Source organism: Podarcis erhardii (assembly GCF_964252035.2).
Source record: "Podarcis erhardii genome assembly, chromosome: 2".
Classification (NCBI taxonomy): Eukaryota; Metazoa; Chordata; class Lepidosauria; order Squamata; family Lacertidae; genus Podarcis; species Podarcis erhardii.
The window spans coordinates 15996126-16016063 of NC_138498.1; the positions used below are offsets into that span (position 1 = coordinate 15996126).

General features: G+C 46.3%; 1 protein-coding gene across 1 annotated transcript in view; it reads left to right on the top strand.

The window, feature by feature from the left end:
* Positions 1–394: 394 nt before the first annotated feature.
* Positions 395–19938, top strand: part of FIGNL2 (fidgetin like 2) — a 63966-nt gene continuing 44422 nt past the window's right edge. The window contains exon 1 of the mRNA XM_081849632.1: positions 395–593. The gene's annotated coding sequence lies outside the window, so the exon portion shown is untranslated. The remainder of the gene's footprint in view (positions 594–19938) is intronic.

Below are 19938 nucleotides of genomic sequence, written 5' to 3' on the forward strand. Positions count from 1 at the left end.
TATGGATCTATATCTACATATCTTGAATTGTGTACACACTTAACCAGATTACCTGACCGTGATGTTTTAAGAGAGGGGATTCCTTCTTCCCTAGGCAGCCTTGGGCAACATTTTGCGGGGCTTTTCCGCGCACCCAACGCGCTGCCACCTGCCCTCGCCTCCTCGCCTGGTGCGCGAGGGGATGATAATCCCGAGTGGATGGATAGACGGACGGACTGACGGGAAGGGTTAGGTCATCGGAGGCGGGGGGATCGAATGGGCGGTGAATCTGGAGCCGGGAGCCGAAGGGGAGGGGGGTGGAGCCGGCGAGAGAGGCGGGTGGGCGCACGGGGGAAAGGGGCGGGTCGGGAGAGGCAGAGCCTGCCTGGGCAAGCGGAGGGCGGCACGCAGCCTGGAGCTGCTCGACCAGCGGAGGCAGTAGCAGATCCCGGCTCCGGCTCCGCGTTGTCCCGGCCGGGCGGCGGCAGGAGGATGCCGAGTTCCGCGGCCACCCACAGCTGCGCCGCGCCCGCCTGCGCCGCCGCCGCAGCGCCCCGGCCACGCGGACCAGGGGGCTGCGCCGGGTTCCGCTAGGGACGCGCCGGGATGAGTAGGTGAGTTAGGGGGCGAGGCGCTGACAGCGGGCCGGGCCGGGTTCCGGGCGGCCCTCCCGAGATCGTCCGGAGAGGTTGGGATGGGGATCGGAGTCTCTCCCGGGCCAGGGGGGTTGGGGGGTGGGAGACGCCGCTCGGGCTGCCTCGCGTCGGGGCGGGAAGGCGAGCCCTGGGGATCTGGTGTGCTCCTGATCCACCAGATCATCGGCAACGTAGGGTGGGCTGGGTTTCCCCGGCCAAAACATGCAGCTGCGAAGGCTTCCTTTCCCTGGAAACTAGCCGGTTGTCGTTTGCGCGGTGGAGCCAACTCCTAGGGGGCGAGGGGTCTTCGATCCCCCATAAAATATTTGAGGGGGGCGCCCCCCACCCAAGTTGATGGGCATTGCCATTCAAACGGTGTGTGTGTGTGTGTGTGTGTGCACCGGGTCGTGCGATCGATTATGCGGGGGACGGCTTCCCCACCCGACCCCAATATTTTATTCAAGTTGGCACCCCTGAGTTGGGAACACACATACATGGGTGGGTGGGGGGTACTTTGCTTTGCAAAACTGCCTGGGGGGGCTGAAACCCGTGTTGAGGGAGTGGGTTTTTTTTAATTTTTTGCTCCCCCCCTTTTTTTGGGTCAAAAAACAAGAGTGTCTGAAGCTCCCGTGTTTACGTTGCGCAGGGTAGGCGTGCGCCTGGTGACAGGGGTCCCCTCGTGGATTTTACGCGCGACCTTTTATGTAGTGCCAGACGCGAAACCTCTAAACCTCCTAGATCGCGCGTGGGGGTGGGGAAATCTCCTGATCGCCCTGAATATCTCGATTACTGTTCTGGCGACATGACTCTCTGGGAAGCAAAGGGGTGGTGGTGTCATTTTTCACTGGGGGTGGGTGGGTGCTGGTTAAGTATTTGGGGATTATTCTCGTGCCGTCGGGGCACAAACCCTGCGCGCAAGAGCAAAGGTCGCCGGGGCTTGTGGGGCGGGGAGAGAGACCTTGCCTGCACGGCTTGTGGGTCTTCGGGAGGCTCTCTCTGTGCGTATCCGGGGCTGGGAGATGTCCGCTATTGCGCGTGGATTGCCTTTCGGAAGTGGGGCAGCAGGTTGAGCCATCTAGGGGGCTCGGGAAGGGCCGTGGAAGTTATAGGTTTGTGGAAACTGAAGAACTAGTGGAATATGGAGAGATGTCTCTGGATGAGAGCAATGTAGGGCTTTTAAAGGGAACCGGGTGGGGTGGGGTGAGGAGATGCTCAGCTTCTGTGTGAGTGCGTTTGTGTACATTTATTTAGCGCCAGTTGGAGAGCAGGGAGCAAACGCGGGTATATTTGGGGGCAACCAGAAACCAGGGCTCTTTGTTTGGATGCTGTGTCTGCCCTGACCCCTGGGGCGAGAGAAGCAGCCGTCTCTGGAGGAATTTTGATTCAGCGTGGCAGTGGCTGTTCCCTTTTCTTTGCCACCGTCCAGGGTCCCTCGCTTGCAGGCGGTGGGAGGGAGGGAGCGGGGGGTGGGGTGGGGGCTTAAAAAACCGGGAGCTTCCCTGGGCTGCACATGCATCCCCTATTGATTGCCTTTGAAAATCCCCTCAGGTTGTGGGTTTAGTGAGTTGTCAATTAGCCCAACTTGCAGGGAGCATGCAGAGCGGCTTCAAACAATGTCAGTTTGAGGCAGAGTCTCTCCCATCATCCATGACATTATTTTGCACACTCTAGAAATGCGACCCCAGGCAGGGGAAGGGGAGGAGGTGGGCCACTGAAGCCTGCGCAGGAATGGAGGGGATAGGGGTCATCTCTAGGGGCCCCTTCAAGTATTTGATTCTTGAGTGCTTCATAGCCTGTTATTCGCATGCATGCGTGTGTGTGTGTGTGTGTGTGTGAGGCAGCTTTCAAAAATGCACATGCGTGCATGTGCATGTAGTTTATGGAGACTGCAAAGGAAAAGATGCCTTTGGGGGGGAAAGTCCTCCTGGAATCCCTAAAGGAAAGCTTAGGTCGCTCTGATTAATCCCTATTTGTTGGCGCTGTGGGTTAAACCACAGAGCCTAGGACTTGCCGATCAGAAGGTTGGCGGTTCGAATCCCCACGATGGGGTGAGCTCCCGTTGTTCGGTCCCTGCTCCTGCCAACCTAGCAGTTCGAAAGCACGTCAAAGTGCAAGTAGATAAATAGGTACCACTCCGGCGGGAAGGTAAACGGCGTTTCCGTGCGCTACTCTGGTTCACCAAAAGTGGCTTAGTCATGCTGGCCACGTGACCCGGAAGCTGTACACCGGCTCCCTCGGCCAATAAAGTGAGATGAGCGCCGCAACCCCAGAGTCGGCCACGACTGGACCTAATGGTCAGGGATCCCCTTACCTTTACCTCTTGCAAATAGCAATAACAGCAATTTTATTATTTATACCCCAGCCCCTCTGGGTGGCTTCCACCACATATAAAAACGTAATAAAATGCCCAACATTAAAAATTTCCCAATGCAGGGCTGCCTTCAGATGTCTTCTAAAAATTGTGTAGTTCTTTATCTCCTTGACATCCGATGGGAAGGCGTTCCACAGGGAGGGTGCCACATATATGATGGCTCCCCGTTGTTGTGGACAGGAAGGGTGGCAAATTTCGAGCACTGTTTTCTCTACTAACTTCAAATTAAGGAATGCATATGGAGCCTATGCTAGAGATTATTGGACTTCCAACTCTCTTCCAGCAGGGCCTATGGTCAGAGTTGATGGGAGTTGTAGTTCAGCAGTACAGTGGTACCTCGGGTTAAGAACTTAATTCGTTCCGGAGGTCCGTTCTTAACCTGAAACTGTTCTTAACCTGAAGCACCGCTTTAGCTAATGGGGCCTCCTCCTGCTGCTGCACCGCTGGAGAACGATTTCTGTTCTCATCCTGAAGCAAAGTTCTTAACCTGAGGTAATATTTCTGGGTTAGCGGAGTCTGTAACCTGAAGCGTATGTAACCCGAGGTACCACTGTATCTGGAAGGCACCAGTTTGGCTACAGAAGAAGTTGCTTGCTCTGTATCATTCAGTGCCCCCCCCTTTTCTTGGTGCGACATGGAGAAAAGCATCAGCAGCAGGTGAGCCAATTTCTGGCTCATAAGGAGCATCATCTTAAAACAGTGACCGTGATTAGGCTAGGCTGCCTAACAATTGTGTTTTCTGCCATTGGCATTATTTTAAATCAGCCTTGCCCTGAATTTGTATGGGGTTTCAGGTCTCATCAATTGGAGACAATTGGGGAATTGCTGGTTGGGGGTGATGGGAACCCATGGACTTAAACATCCCAGGACTTAAACATGCTGCTTAAGGGTGGGGGGAGCTTGCTTTTGCGAAGCACCATTGAGCAGCTAAGTTTTTTTTCTGAGATAATTCAGCTGCCCACTGTTAGATCAAGCTGGCTGGTCCCAGTGGGTGTTTCTGCTGTTAAAATCTAGGAATGCTGAAAAGTAGGCTTGACCTAGATTTATAACCCTTCTTCTCTGCTTCGGGAATCCATTGAGTAGACATATTAATAATGTTCCTCTCCCACCACTCCCAATTGCCCCTGGGAAGAGTTACTATACCCTAAGCCCAAACATGGCCTCTAGGTTATGTATCCATGGGTTTTGAAGCCCAGGCATTGTTTCTGTTTAATGTGCACATATTTACTGAAGGAAAGTGATCTCCAATGTGCTGTGCCTGTAATGGTGAGAAGATCTGTCTTTAATTACCAAATTGATTATGCTGATATGGGATATATGGACAGAGAACGCTTTGTGTGAATTATGCAGTTTTTTAAGTTGAGGTGCCTGCCTGGTTTTAATTTTTATCCTAAATTTATTTTCTGCAGTCCTGAAAATGCTGTATACCACTAGGGTGGACTCAACCACAGTTTATTTGACTGCGACTTCTTTTTTTTTTGGGGGGGGGGGTAAATTGTCAATGGCTGGCCAAATAGCTGCAGTTCAGTCAGCAGGCAAAACAGCCCAGTACTAGGAAGGTTCTTCAATTGATTGTTTTGTATATTGTAACTACTGAGTAGTTAAAAACTTGAGGCTGCAAGATTTAATTGGGTTAATCAGTAGATGGATCAATGAAAGTTTTAGTTGTTTAATTGCTGGTACCAATGATAATCAGTGAGATTCTGAGTTAAGGCTACACTTGCTTTAAAAACAAACAAATAAACAAATAAGCAGCTATCATGCTTTTGGTACGTTACTGTAATAAGGATGTTTAAACCCTCCTTCCCCCATTAAATATGATCTTGCAGCAATGAGTGGAAGCATTTGATTGCTAAGTTATCCCGCACTCCCTTCAGTATCATAAATGGATGTCTGTATTTAGGTTTTGACAAGATGCAAACATGTTTCTATCTAATCAGTTGGCTTAAAAGCAGATGGCTAATCAACTAAACATTATTTAAGTGACAGGCACTGTTTCAACCGAAGCAATCCTGTGCACATTTACTTGGGAGTAAGTCTCGTTGATCTCAGTGGGATTTACCTTCTGAATAAGCATGCTTCGGATTATGCTGTTACAAAGGTTACTTTATTGCAAAAGTGGGGGTTTTCGTGATGTGCATCCTTGAAGGATTGCGAAAGAGAGTGCATCCTATAATTACTTTGACTAAAATAAGTACTTAAGCTTTTTTTGTGCAGTTGTCCCTGATAACAGATTTCCCCCCCTTCAAATTAAAGCATTTTTGTGAAAAGTCTGAATGGAAACAGTTTTGCCTTTTTAAAAACAAACAAGCAAACCTGTTACTCTGAATTCAGCAATTATCAGGATCGTGATAAGGAGAATACCTTACTAGTGTAGCCCATTTATTAAATTGAGCATTTGCCTTGGATCAATTGACGAACCATGAACGATTTATTAACCATGAATGAGGTTATACTTTTCTCTTGCTGCCCTTTGAGGATTACTTTTGACAAATAGTGTATTAATATCATTTGGAAGGGGTTTGCTGTACAGCGAAGTAGGACAGTATCTTTCTCAAACACACAAAGTCTTAAAGACGCTAGGAGGCCAAAAATGATCGGTTTGGGGCTTTGCACGATGCAGTTAAAACTTGTGATTGATGACGTGCCTTACGTTCGTTTTCTGTAGCTGGAGACCTTTCATAAAGAATCCTGCCAGAATTTACATGCATATAACCGAGGTGTTTTGTTTTGTTTTCTAGCGCAGGAAAAGCGATCCTTGGCTTCTGGGGCTTCCTGGTCTTGGATGTGCCAGGGAGTGGGGTGGGGGGTGGGCGCAGTTCCTTAAGCTGCAAAGAATCAGAAAGCTGCAGCTCCTTTTCACAATGAGTTTTTCTTTTAACTCGGCTCCAGAGAACGCTTTAACTAGCAGGCTTTGTCCCGGCTCCCATTCTCTCCTAGGAACCCCCCCTTCCCCTTCCCCTGCATTCTTTGGCCATTATCATTTTGGTTAAACAGAAAGGCAACTTGTGTACCATATGGATCATGTTAACAATTGCTTATCTGGGGAGACCTCTGTTTTCTACCCGCTTCTCCCGCACCTCTCTGGCAGACTCTTAGAGTTGGTATTTTTAATAATAGCATCTTAAGGCCAGCAAGTGCTGCTTGTGGAGCCAGTTTGACAAGGATTCTATTAAGAGAGAGAGAGAGAGAGAGAGAGAGAGAGAGAGAGAGAGAGAGAAGGGGGCACATATAGAGCTTTCCTTCTCCCTGTGTTTCTGTTTCATGGATAGAAATGTTAGTTTTCTGTTGCTGCTCCTTAGCTTGTCATGGATAGGAGTGTTCAATCAGTTCTGGAGAAAACATCAAGGCAGCCACAACAGTTTGTGCTCCCCAAAGTTACTTGCAAACACTGCAGGACTTTAGGTGAAAGGCAACCTTTTTTTTCAGGGGCCTTGGGAGGGAGAGTGTGGGAGGCTGTTCCCAACACACACAAACGAAGCCTGATTTTGCAGTGTTTGTTGATGTGGGTTTAACTTGGTAGCGACTCCCCAGGAAAGGGAGCTTTGGGAGTCTGGAAGGGTTGCAGCGGAAGAAGCTCTTTGGAACATGTCAACGCTGTAGCATTGCCGTGGTAGCAAAACCTTCCGCGTTGCGAATTGTTAGGACAGAGGCAGAGAATAAGGCAAGCAGCATTATCTCACTAAACAGTGTTAGAAACTCTAGGCGCCAAATGGCTCCTTAAACCAGGGTTACGGCCGCCAAAACAGAATGCCTAGTTGCCATCTGGGAGCCAAACGGCTCCAAAGTTGAACTTTTCAATACGACTTTTCGGTTTCCGAAACTAATTCTGATTGTGCAGCTAAAATATAAGAGATAGAATTCTACAGGGTGTGTTGCTAGTGTGTGAAAACAGTCAAAATCTGAGGATCCCCAGGCATGCACCTTCAGATCATGGAAACATCAGGTACCATCCTTGTGCCCAGGCATCTTAACTTGGTTGTAAGTGGTTGAGAGACAGGTGCAAAATGGTCCCTGGCACCTGGTGAATTTCAAACACTGGTCACTAGGCACATCTAAGATGCATTTTAGAGTACAGTTGTACTTTGCTTATCTGGCCTTGGCTCCCGAATGACCATAACCCGGAAGTGAGTGTTCTGGTTTTCCAACTATTTTGGGAAGCCGAACGTCCGGTACGGCTTCTGATTGGCTGCAGGGCGCTCCGGCAGCCAGTTGGAAGCTGCGCCTTGGTTTTCGAACAGTTCCAGGAGTCAAACGGACTCCTGGAATGCATTCTGTTTGGGAACAAAGATACGACTGTAGTTCAAATAAATAAAAAATGGAGCAAATGAGTTCTGAATTACGGTACCTCCCCTATTTCATCCCACCCCTCCCATCCTTTGAGAGTAATTTTTGGGCCCAGTAGTCTGATTATAAAGTCTCAATCCCATTGACCAGGCACGTCCAGGCATTTTAGAGTACAGTTGTACCTTGGATCTCAAATGCCTTGGCTCCCGAATGACCACAACCCGGAAGTGAGTGTTCTGGTTTTCAAACTATTTTGGGAAGCCGAACGTCCGGTACGGCTTCTGATTGGCTGCAGGGTGCTCCGGCAGCCAGTTGGAAGCTGCGCCTTGGTTTTCGAACAGTTCCAAGAGTCAAACAGACTCCTGGAATGCATTCTGTTTGGGAACAAAGATACGACTGTAGTTCAAATAAATAAAAAATGGAGCAAATGAGTTCTGAATTACGGTACCTCCCCTATTTCATCCCACCCCTCCCATCCTTTGAGAGTAATTTTTGGGCCCAGTAGTCTGATTATAAAGTCTCAGTCCCTTAGACCAGGCACGTCCAACTACCAAGAGACTGCAACCTATTCCCACTATAAAAAAACTGGCATTGCCAAGAGTTGTTGATCTTTTTTTTGGGGGGGGGGAGTTGATCAGAGTTGTTAAGCTTTTTGTGGAGAGGGTGGTGACCCAGAGTCATAGCTGTCAACTTTTCCCTTTTCTTGCGAGGAATCATATTCGGAATAAAGGAATAAAGGGAATCATATTCGGAATAAAGGAATAAAGGGGAAACGTTGAGAGCTATGCCCAGAATTGTTGGGTTTTTCTGGGGGATCGATCAGGAGCACCCCAGAGATCTTGCGATCTACCTGGAACACCCCCACGATCTACCGCTAGATCGCGATCTACCTGTTGGATCTACCTGCCTTAGAACAAAGCCCACTCCATTGTACCAGCCATGTATCTCCTCCGGATCTCTTCCTTGCTATCTCTTGACTCATTCTACTCAAGTCCAGTAGCTCTTCTCTTCTCTAGCCTATCTCCAGGACCCTCCTCCATCGTGCTCCTGGGCTCTCCACTCTTGCTATTCCACAAGGTGCTGGGCCTCTTCTCCCCCTCATTGCTGCCCGTCTGTTGGGTGACTTGTGCCCAGACTTCCCAGTTTCCTCAGAAAAAAAACCCTTCCAATCCCCCCCAACCGGGCCAGCTTTCTCCTTGAATTCTCCACATCCTACCCATGTTGCATCAGCATAACAAAATAGCGCAAGCCCACAGCTGGCATGAAGCGGGTGGTTAGGTTGGTCTCAACTAGGGCCAGGGCCTTTTCAGTACTGGCCCCAGCTTGGTGGAATGCTCTGTCACAAGAGACTAGGGCCCTACGGGACTTGACATCTTTCTGCAGGGCCTGCAAGACAGAGCTGTTCCGCCTGGCCTTTGTTTTGGACTCGGTCTGATCCTTATGTTTCCCTCCCCTTATGCTTTTGACTTTTAAAATGAGGCTGCATTTTAAATTGCATTCTAACCTGTATTTTAAATTGTTTTTTTTTTTTTTTTTTTTTTTGGTATTGTGTTTTTACTGAAGTTTTATTGCTGTTAGCCGCCCTGAGCCCGGGAAAGCTGGGGTATAAATAAAATTTATTATTACAGTTGTACCTCAGGTTACATACGCTTCAGGTTACATACACTTCAGGTTACAGACTCAGCTAACCCAGAAATAATACCTCGGGTTAAGAACTTTGCTTCAGGATGAGAACAGAAATTGTGCTCCGGTGGCGCGGCGGCAGCAGGAGGCCCCATTAGCTAAAGTGGTGCTTCAGGTTAAGAACACTTGCAGGTTAAGAACGGACCTCCAGAACGAATTAAGTACTTAACCCGAGGTAAAGGTAAAGGTAATGGGAACCCTGACCATTAGGTCCAGTTGTGACCGACTCTGGGGTTGCGGTGCTCATCTCGCTTTATTGGCCGAGGGAGCCGGTGTACAGCTTCCGGGTCATGTGGCCAGCATGACTAAGCCGCTTCTGGCGAACCAGAGCAGCGCACGGAAATGCCGTTTACCTTCCCGCCGGAGCGTGCTTTCGAACTGCTAGCTTGGCAGGAGCAGGGACTGAGCAACGGGAACTCACCCCGTCGCGGGGATTCGAACCACTGACCTTCTGATTGGCTAGTCCTAGGCCTCTGTGGTTTAACCCACAGCGCCACCCGCGTCCCATTAACCCGAGGTACCACTGTATTATTATTATTATTATACTGAGTTAGACCATTGCTCCATCTAGTTCATTATTGTCTGTATTGACCACCAGAGTGGTTCTCCAGGGTTTCAGCATGGAAAGTAGACTCTCTACCTCTGAGCTTCTGACCCTTCCCACTGGGCCATGTGTTTAAGCTGCGCAGCTAACTTTATGCGGCTTGCCAGACTCAGGATACTTTCTAGGGATGCTGTTTGATGGCCACAACTTCCTTGCCCTCTCCAACTGAAGCACGGCTGGTTCCTGAGGATCTGACACCACCAAGGAAGGAAGGTTAGCTAGATTACAAGTACTGCTGGAGGAGAGAGTCGAAGCCAGCTGATTGTTGCATAGATCTCCTCCTTTCAGAAGTTTTGGGATGTAGCGGCTGCAAAGAAGGCTTTGTTCTCTCCACTGCCACAGCATCTGCAAAGCGTCATTTGCTTGGGGGGGGGGGGATTCTTAATGGTGAATGGCCTGGTAAATCCGGGCTGTTTTCACCCAGAGCCAGAGATAAGTCCTGTCTGCTGTGATGAATTTGCCACCTACTTAGCAGATGAAGTTGCTGTTTCAGGGGGACTTGGGGAGGCAGCCGGCAGTTTGAGCAGGGTGGCAAGGGAATTTGTCTTGCTGTGTTTCAGCTAATCTCTGCGGTGGAATGCAGGTGGCCTTTCTTGTGAGTTGGAGGCGTACGCTTTTCCCGGACGATGAAGCTAGGGCTGGTACACTGCTGTGGTGAGCTGTGTCCGTGTGCTATAAAGGCCTTCCAGAAGTTAAGCTGAAGCCTCTTTCCCCTGAGCAGTACATCGCTTTGGAACATTTAAGGCCTCCAAATTTCCTGGCTTAATGCCTTCATGTGGTGCCCCCCTACGTGAGCTTGGATGCTTGAATTCCCTGCTGTTTCTTGTGATATAATAATAATAATAAATTATTATTTATAACCCGCCCATCTGGCTGAGTTTCCCCAGCCACTTTGGGTGGCTCCCAATCACATGTTAAAAACAATACAGCATTAAATATTAAAAACTTCCCTAAACAGGGCTGCCTTCAGATGTCTTTTAAAAATAGGATAACTGCTTATTTCCTTCACATCTGAAGGGAGGGTGTTCCACAGGGTGGGTGCCACTACCGAGAAGGCCCTCTGTCTGGTTCCCTGTAACCTCACTTCTCGCAATGAGGGAACCGCCAGAAGGCCCTCGGCGCTGGATCTCAGTGTCTGGGCTGAACGATGGGGGTGGAGACGCTCCTTCAGGTATACAGAACCGAGGCCGTTGAGGGCTTTGAAGGTCAGCACCAACTTTGAATTGTGCTTAGTACACTTTTGCCAAACTTTCTGAGACAGCAGGAGACCAGTGATCCAACCCCCTTTGTGGGAAACCTGATTTTGGATCACCTGCTATTAGCAGCAGTTAGTCCAAACAAAGCCTCTAAATCATCATCATCATCATCATCTTCCTCCTCATAATTTATTATTTATACCCCGCCCATCTGGCTGGGTTTCCCCAGGCACTCTGGGCAGCTCCCAACAGAATATTAAAAACACAACAAAACATCAAACATTAAAAACGTCCCTAAACAGGGCTGCCTTCAGATGTCTTCAGATAGTTGTTTATTTATTTGACATCTGACGGGACGGCGTTCCACAGGATGGGCGCCACTACTGAGAAGGCCATCTGCCTGGTTCCCTGTAACCTCACTTCTCGCAGTGACGGAACCACCAGGAGGCCCTCGGAGCTGGACCTCAGTTGCTGTTTCCACATTGTCTCCTGACCCTGCAGGCTGTCACCTAGATTCCCAGTCCCACCAGTCCCTCCCCTTTCTTACCTGTCTGGACTGCTTTCCAGGAATTGGCATGAACTCCCTCAATGGATGATGTGTTGTGTGAAGAAAAGCACTGAATTCTCTGAATTTCTCAGTCTTGAACTGATAATGCTCATCTGTTTTACTGAATAACCCCCAAATTATAATTACAGATAGGTAGCCGTGTTGGTCTGCCATAGTCAAAAAATAAAAATAAAATAAAATAAAAATAATAAATAATAAATAATAATAAAAAAAAATAAAAAAACTGGAAGGAATTTTTTTTTATTTTGTTTTCCCCAAATTATAAGTCGGTGGTGAGGAACTTGTGGCCTTCCACGTGTTTTTGGATTCCATTAGTCCCAGCCATCATTGGCCAATGGGCCAAGGGAGTCTAGGAGTTGGAGTCAATATCTGGAGAACCACAAATTCCCCCATCCCTGCTCTGGTATTGCTAAAGAGGGAGACCTGTCTCTTGCCGTTTTCACCACACTGTCCAGAACTTTATAGAGCTCTGTCAAGTCCTGTCAAATCTCTGTCATGCCCTGTCACCCTCCCCCCTTAAACCGAGAAAGCCCAAACTCGTTAGCCTTTCCCTTGAAGTGAAGGTCCCTTCGTCCCTTTGATCATCTGATTTTCCCTTTCTAGCTCTGCGATATCCTTTTAAAAATGGGGCTACCAGAACTCCACCGACTTCCTAGCCTTATGTCCTGTCATCAGTTGCAGTTGGAGTGCTTTCAGCCTACTTTTCTTCAGACAGTATTAACGCTGGCTGACTGTTATCAGGAGACGCTGATCTTTATTGCACCATTTCGGCCTCCACCCCACCCAATGGACATGGGCTGAATTGCTTTCTAGATCATGAAGTAGTGCCATTAAACATACAGCTATTTCCTCAAGTAGGTAAACAAACCTCTTCTACCTGAAATACTGCCTAAAATTAATTTCTAGCTTTGCTAGTGAAACTTACCACCTTTTCCTTCTTTTTTTCCTATTCATTATATTTTATTAAATGTTAAAAATTTCACATGTGCTCTCCAAAACATAATAATTTTTCCTGTGGCCCCCCCCCGACTTCCTCTCCCATTTTTCATGGTGTTTTTACTTTGTCTCCCATTGCTGCACCCTCTCCTCTCTCTCTTATATCATAACCACCACACAATAATTCCTCATTCCTTCTGTTGCTCTCAGCTCAAATCCTGCTCTTGAATTCATCGTACTATAATATTTCTTTAAATATTCTGGAAAAGTGCTTCCATTCTGCCACAAAACAATCGCCACTAGGTTCTCTTATTTTAACTGTTGGATTTGCTGATTCCACATAGTGTATCACATTCTTCTTTAGTGAGGAAACAGCTTCCTTAAATTTTTGTGCACATAAAATCCTGGCTTTCTGCCGTTACATACTTAAACAGCTTAGTCATCTTTTTTTGGAACTTCTGTCCTGATAATCCCTAAGAGAAAAACTTCAGAGTGTTTTTTTTGGGGGGGGGTATAATCACGATAAATATCTTTTTTATCTCATCATTTATCATATCCCAAAACACCCTTGCTTTTTTAAAAGTCCACCACATATGTAAAAAAAAAGATCAGGAATCACCATTCAAGCCTTCACATTTAAATTATGAAAACATTGTGGAACACACAAATCTATATCATCTATCTATCTATCTATCATCTATCTATCTACATTAAGGTTACCAGATTTTTTTCAATGAATCCGGGGACACTTTTCAACTTCAGTAGGAAATATAGGATTTTGTCAGGGGGCTGATTTGTAAATCCGGGGACTGTCCCCGGGAAACGGGGACGTCTGGTAACCTTAATCTACATCATCTATCACCAATTAGCAAAGCGTACTGCTTCTTATGGAAAGAACACACACCAGAATATGTATAGCACACTGCTGCTCCCAATAATTTTGGAAAAAGCAAACCAACAGTAAAAGAACTTATTACCAAACCAAAGCTTTCGTCAGGGCATTTGGTATGTAGTCGTATTATTTCAGGGCCTCTGTTCGAAAATGGACTTGGGTGGATGACATGCTGTCAAAAAGGATAATGCCGGGAGGGTGGATAGTGGAAGAATAATGGGATGTGTGAATATTTGTGAGCATGTATGTGGCTGTTTGAGCACCCTGATAGGCGCAGCAACGCAGCCCTGCAGTTGTGCACGATGCTCTGTAATTGACAGGTAAAGAAGAGAGGTACTTGACTGCTTGCTAGACCCTTAATGCTTTTTTTTCCTTTTTCCTTTTTTTGAATGGGATAAAGCTCCAGTAATTGATGGCATCAGGATTAATGGTTGCAAAGATGTGTAATTAAAGGGCCAAGGGGTGATGTACTGCTAACCCGATCAGTGCAGTGGAGGTTAGCGAGGTTGAGTGTTTTGAAGGTGATGTGTCTTCTCTAGAGTCACAGCTTGGGTGGGACGGTTTGGCGCTTGTTCCGGATGGCGGCTCCTGTTCGGCAAGCTGGCGAAGGTTGTTGGACACGCAAGAGCAAAAAGCACAGTTTGAAAGTGCGACATAGCGATCACCTGTGACCCTTTTCTGAACTGCAGGCGTGCAAATGTTTTCGTTCTTAAAATTAGGATTGGCTACAATTCTTAGGAAGCAGAATTCTGTAGAGCGTCTAGTTTCTCTGTGTTTCTGCAGTGCTGTAGCACGCACAAAACACCCACTGTTTCTCTACTGAAAAGGTGTCCTGTTTTGAAAAGGGGAAATTGGCAGCTGAGTGCCTTTACAACTGTGTTTGTGTGAGTGTGTGAATTTTGCAGAATGGCAGGAACTTCGGTGTCCATGGAATAAACAGGACTACAATAATTACTGGCCATCCTGACTGCCCAAAATCTTTCTGGGATGTGACGTAGTATTTGAGATTCAATAATAATAATAATAATAATAATAATACAGTTGTACCTCTGGTTACGAACTTAATTCGTTCCAGAGGTCCGTTCTTAACCTGAAACTCTTCTTAACCTGAGGTACCACTTTAGCTAATGGGGCCTGCCGCTGCGCAATTTCTGTTCTCATCCTGAGGTAAAGTTCTTAAGCCGAGGTACTACTTCCGGGTTAGTGGAGTCTGTAACCTGAAGTGTTTGTAACCCGAGGTGTTTGTAACCTGAGGTCCCACTGTAATGTGATAAAACATTAAACATTAAAAGCTTCCCTAAACAGGGCTGCCTTCAGATGTCTTCAGATAGTTGTTTATTTCCGTGACATCTGATGGGAGGGCGTTCCACAGGCGCCACTACCGAGAAGGCCCTCTGCCTGGTTCTCTGTAATTTCACTTTTTGCAGCGAGGGAACTGCCAAAAGGCTCTCGGAGGTGGACCTCAGTGTCCAGGCTGAATGATACGGGTGGAGGTGCTCCTTCAGGTACACATGGCTGAGGCTGTTTAGGGCTTTAAAGCTCAGCACCAACACTTTGAATTGTGCTCGGAAACGAAAATCAGTGTGAAACTTGTACAGTGAATTAGAATTCAATGTGCTCGTCTAAGAAGGAGAAGACTAGCCTCCATCATTGGTTTAGTGAGTTCCAGCGCCTCTGTCTTGCCTCAGAAGACATTATTAGGAGTTGTTCTCTAGTAGGCAGAAGTTGAAGCACAACAGAAGGGAAGTGCAAGGAAATGTACCATAGGGACGCCATGCTATTTCTCTTCCTGATGTCAGACTTGAGCGTGATTCTTTTGTAAGGTGCTTTGATACCCCTTCGATTGCTTCCCTGCTTGTGGAATAGTCTCCTCAGGGAGGCACGCCTGATACCATCATTAGCTGCTTTTATTTATTTTTTTTAAATATTTATTTGTTTTTCCAAATACAAAAAAAAAAAAACATACACCAAAAACAGTACACTAAATAAAAACAAAAAAATCCAATTTTCAGACTCATGTTTACAGAACCTTCTTTCTTGGCCTCCTCATGCCTCCCTTTTTTGTGTTCCTCTTTGTCCAATCAGATACAGCAAATCCTTACCCTTCTTCAAAACTCATTTCTAATTATTATAATTACTTCTATTATGTCTCCAATCTTTCCTCCTTATAATTGAACACCTTTATCATATTATTTACTTTGACATAATATAGCCTTATTTTTTCTATTGCTTTTTTTGCGTATTTTTTAACACTGTACCACTGATGCCATATTATTTCATATCCAGCATCATTTTAGCATTCATACACTTTACAAATTATTAAAATCATTATCTGCTTTTAAGCACCAGACAAAAATTTCTATCCTATCCTCAGCCTGGAGCAGGCATAGGCAAACTTGGCCCTCCAGATGTTCTTTGCCTACAACTCCCATGATCCCTAGCTAGCAGGACCAGTGGTCAGGGATGATGGGAATTGCGGTCTCAAAACATCTGGAGGGCCAAGTTTGCCTATGCTGGTTTGGAGGGTTGTTGATATATTTGTGGCATCCCTTTTGGCCGTCTTTTTAGTGGAATGGGTTGAGATACCCTCACTCACTATTTTGTAGCTGGCTGGTGGATCTCTGGGTTTTAGTAAAAAAATAGTGAGCCAAGTAGAAGTCAGCCTTAAAAGCGGGCCTGAGACCCAGAAAAAAAGTAAGAGATATTCGCTCATGGCACATGGTTAGTATGGATGATATTATATGCTTCCCAAGTTTTATGTCTTCTCAGAACTAGTGCAGTCGTAGAATCGTAGGGGTAGTGTGGATCTGAAAACCACCAGACTATGGTCTGTGTTGTAAGACCGCATCTGCCATACGCTAAACTACCTTTCCTAACACCAGTCGTCCAAGGAAAGAGTTGTGGTTGTAGGAGCCATTATAACCTGCTTATCAGTAAAGGGATACTGGGTACTTAACTCGATTCCGCTGCAGGATCAACTTTAGGAGAATACATCAATAATCCACCAGGTTCAATTTCCGATGCAGATATTATTTTTCTGTTGCTGCAGACAGTGATCCTGAATTTTCCTTCTGTCTGATTTGCTTTCGGTTCAGCGACTGTAATAATTGGTGGCTGGGGCCACAAACTCTTTTGCAAGCTTGATGGAGGTGGGGGAAACCTTCCGAATGCAGCTGTTTCCCAACACCACATTACTAGCAAAGGGATGCACATTTGAATATTCTTGCCCATAAGCACAACTAGGTGCATGCAGCCGAACCTGAACGTATTTTAGGCAACATAAACAAAGCCATAGTTATCTTGTGCTCGCAGCTAGCACTTTTCAGAATGGTCTGTGTGTCTCGAGATCCATATTTGATCATCTCTTCTCAAATTGCACAGATGTTTGTACATCATGGCAGGGTGGCAAAATTGAGTAGAAATCGTGGGGCCACTGAGGAATGTTGCACTTGAAAAATACCATGATGCATGGCTGCTGGGATAGCTCAGCCGATAGAGCTTGAGACTCTCAATCTCGGGGTTGTGGGTATGAGCCCCATGTTGGGCAAATGATTTCTGCATTGTAGGGGGTTGGACTAGAAGACCCAACTTTACAATTCTAGAATCTATGACCTCTGTGTCAGCTTGCTGCTCTAATTTACATTGTTTTGGATAACTGCTTTTTCAGGGAGGGGGAGAACACATGCACAAAGGTTGTGCAGAAAAGGATATCCTAGGTACTCCCATGGCGATCTGAGAGTGTGGGGAGACAAAGGTGACAAATAATAGAAACTAGAGGACAGGTGTCACAAAAGATTGCTGTTAGAATGGTAAAATGACCTAGTGATCTGAAAATGGTACATTTCCGCGCCATTGTAGCACATGCATCTGTGTATGCGTTGTGGACAGAGCTTGGAAGCTTGTTACGGAGATTTTATATATCTGAAATCATACGCACAGGAAATATTTGTCCAACATTGTTGTCGTTTAGTCATGTCTGACTCTTCGTGACCCCCTGGACCAGAGCACGCCAGGCACTCCTGTCTTCCACTGCCTCCCGCAGTTTGGTCAAACTCATGCTGGTAGCTTCGAGAACACTGTCCAACCATCTCGTCCTCTGTCGTCCTCTTCTCCTTGTGCCCTCCATCTTTCCCAACATCAGGGTCTTTTCCAGGGAGTCTTCTCTTCTCATGAGGTGGCCAAAGTATTGGAGCCTCAGCTTCAGGATCTGTCCTTCCAGTGAGCACTCAGGGCTGATTTCCTTAAGAATGGATAGGTTTGATCTTCTTGCAGTCCATGGGACGCTCAAGAGTCTCCTCCAGCACCATAACGCAAAAGCATCAATTCTTCAGCAATCAGCCTTCTTTATGGTCCAGCTCTCACTTCGATACATCACTACTGGGAAAACTATAGCTTTAACTATACGGACCTTTGTCGGCAAGGTGATGTCTCTGCTTTTTAAGATGCTGTCTAACATTAGACTTTGTTAACTACAACACTTGCCCCGTTTATCCAGATTTCTTGGTCATTTGAATGCTCTTGATAGCTCTCCAGATGAAGGAACAAATGAGATTGTGGCGGTGGAAAATTAAAAAAACAACACCCGCCAGGCTGACTCTGAAGCCTAGCGACAGTATATAGGCCCTCAGTGGAAATTATATTAATAGCATGATGCTGTAGGCAATTTGCACCCCTCCCCTTTCTTGCAGGGTGACAACTCTTTAATGAGCAGCTGCTGAAAGTAGATGAAAACATACACAATTAGCTCCAGGGAGAAGGAGAGGGTCTGGCGCTAAGAAGTGGTTTTGTACAGAACTGGCAATGCTCCGTGTAACCTTTGCAGAACACAGCAAGATTCTTAAGAGGCAAAGAAGGCGCTAAACCTTGTCTTTCTAGGAGGCAAGAGAATTTTCTTCTCTCTACGAAGAAACTGAAAACCAATAGGCTTATTTTGTTGCAAGGAATTATGTTTCCTATGTTAAGCTTGTGAAACTTGAAGCCAAAGGGATAGTGGATATACTTGTAGTTTTTTAGTGTGTTTTTTTAAAGAGTATTTCTCATATCATTGGCTTGCATGTCAATGAGGCTGTATGTGCAACATCTGGCATACAGTGGTTTGAGGTGCATGACAGGGAGAACTTCCCATGTGCTATATTTCACGCTCTAGGTCTAACCTGTGGTCAGTGTTGGATATATAAACTAGGCTCCAAATGGCTCTTTAAACCAAGGTTACAGTTGCCAAAACGGAATGTCTAGCTGACATTTTTGGGCAAGACGCCTCTAAAGTCTTGTTTTTCAAATGATGGACTGACTGTGGCTGAATATCAGTTAAATATCTGGCTAGTTCAGATGACAAACTTGAGCTAGGTTGAGAACTTACTGAACTTAAAGAAGGAAAGTACCTTTGTTCACTGCTCCTGCTGAGGCTGCACAGAAAAAGCATTTTGGTACCTCAAATTCATTCTGACTGTGCAGATAAAATATAACAGATAGAATTCTGCAGAGTGTGGTATTAGTGTGTGAAAACAGTCCAGATCCAAGGATCCCCAGGCATGAACCTCCCCCGGGTGGAGATGTCAGGCGCTATCCTGGCTCCCAGGCATCTTCACTTGGTTGCCAATGGTCAATAGCCAGTTGCAAAATGCGCCTGGCGCCTGGCTAATTTCTAACACTGCATTTGGCCTTCCAGATGTTCTTTGACACCAGTTCTGAAAAGCTTCAGCCACTGTGGCCAGTTGTCGGAGATTCTGGGACATGTATGGTAGGGCTCACAGGCTAGCTCCCTCCAGTCTAGACTATGAGAAAGAGACCCACCAAATTTTGTAACAGGAGAGCCATGTGACAAGAAAAGTGAGATTTTTTGCATAATTTCCCTTCTTCTGTTTTCCATACTTTATTTTCCACAATTCTGTTACTGCTAACTGTAAGGTAAAGGTAAAGAGACCCCTGACCATTAGGTCCAGTCATGGACGACTCTGGGGTTGTGCGCTCATCTCGCTCTATAGGCCGAGGGAGCTGGTGTTTGTCTGCAGACAGCTTCCGGGTCATGTGGCCAGCATGACTAAGCTGCTTCTGGCGAACCAGAGCAGCGCACGGAAACGCCGTTTACCTTCCCGCCGGAGTGGTACCTATTTATCTACTTGCACTTTTTTGGCGTGCTTTCGAACTACTAGGTGGGCAGGAGCTAGGACTGAACAACAGGAGCTCACTCCGCCGCGGGGATTCGAACCGCCGGCCTTCTGTAGTGAGGGTCAAAGTACAAGAACACTGAAACTCTGCTTCCCCCTCCCACCACAACAAACACTGGAATCCTTATTTATTTAAGCAACTCCTTTGGCTTCTGAGACGTAGGCAGGGATTGCCCATATACTTTCAGCCATCATTGCAATTGCAAGTACTAGATTTATTTATTACTTATTTTGAAAGAAAGCTTGAGATCCTCGAAAAGCTGAATTCTGCACCCAGCACAACATTCTGTGGCTTTTCTGCGCTCCTGAGACATTGTGGCTTGTACAGACTCCTGCTTCTGAGTAATAATAATAATAATAATAATAATAATTTATTATTTATACCCCGCCCATCTGGCTGGGCCTCCCCAGCCACTCTGGGCGGCTTCCAAAAGAATATTAAAATACTATGATACATCAAACATTAAAAGCATCCCTAATAATCAGTGTGAATGCTTGCTTTGGCTAGCGGTAATTTATTTATGCAACACTGCCTAAATATTTTATGTTGACTTTTTTAATGTCACATCGTTGGAAAAGGCAAATTGTACAGCCAGGTGTTTATGGCATTCCTGTGTGTT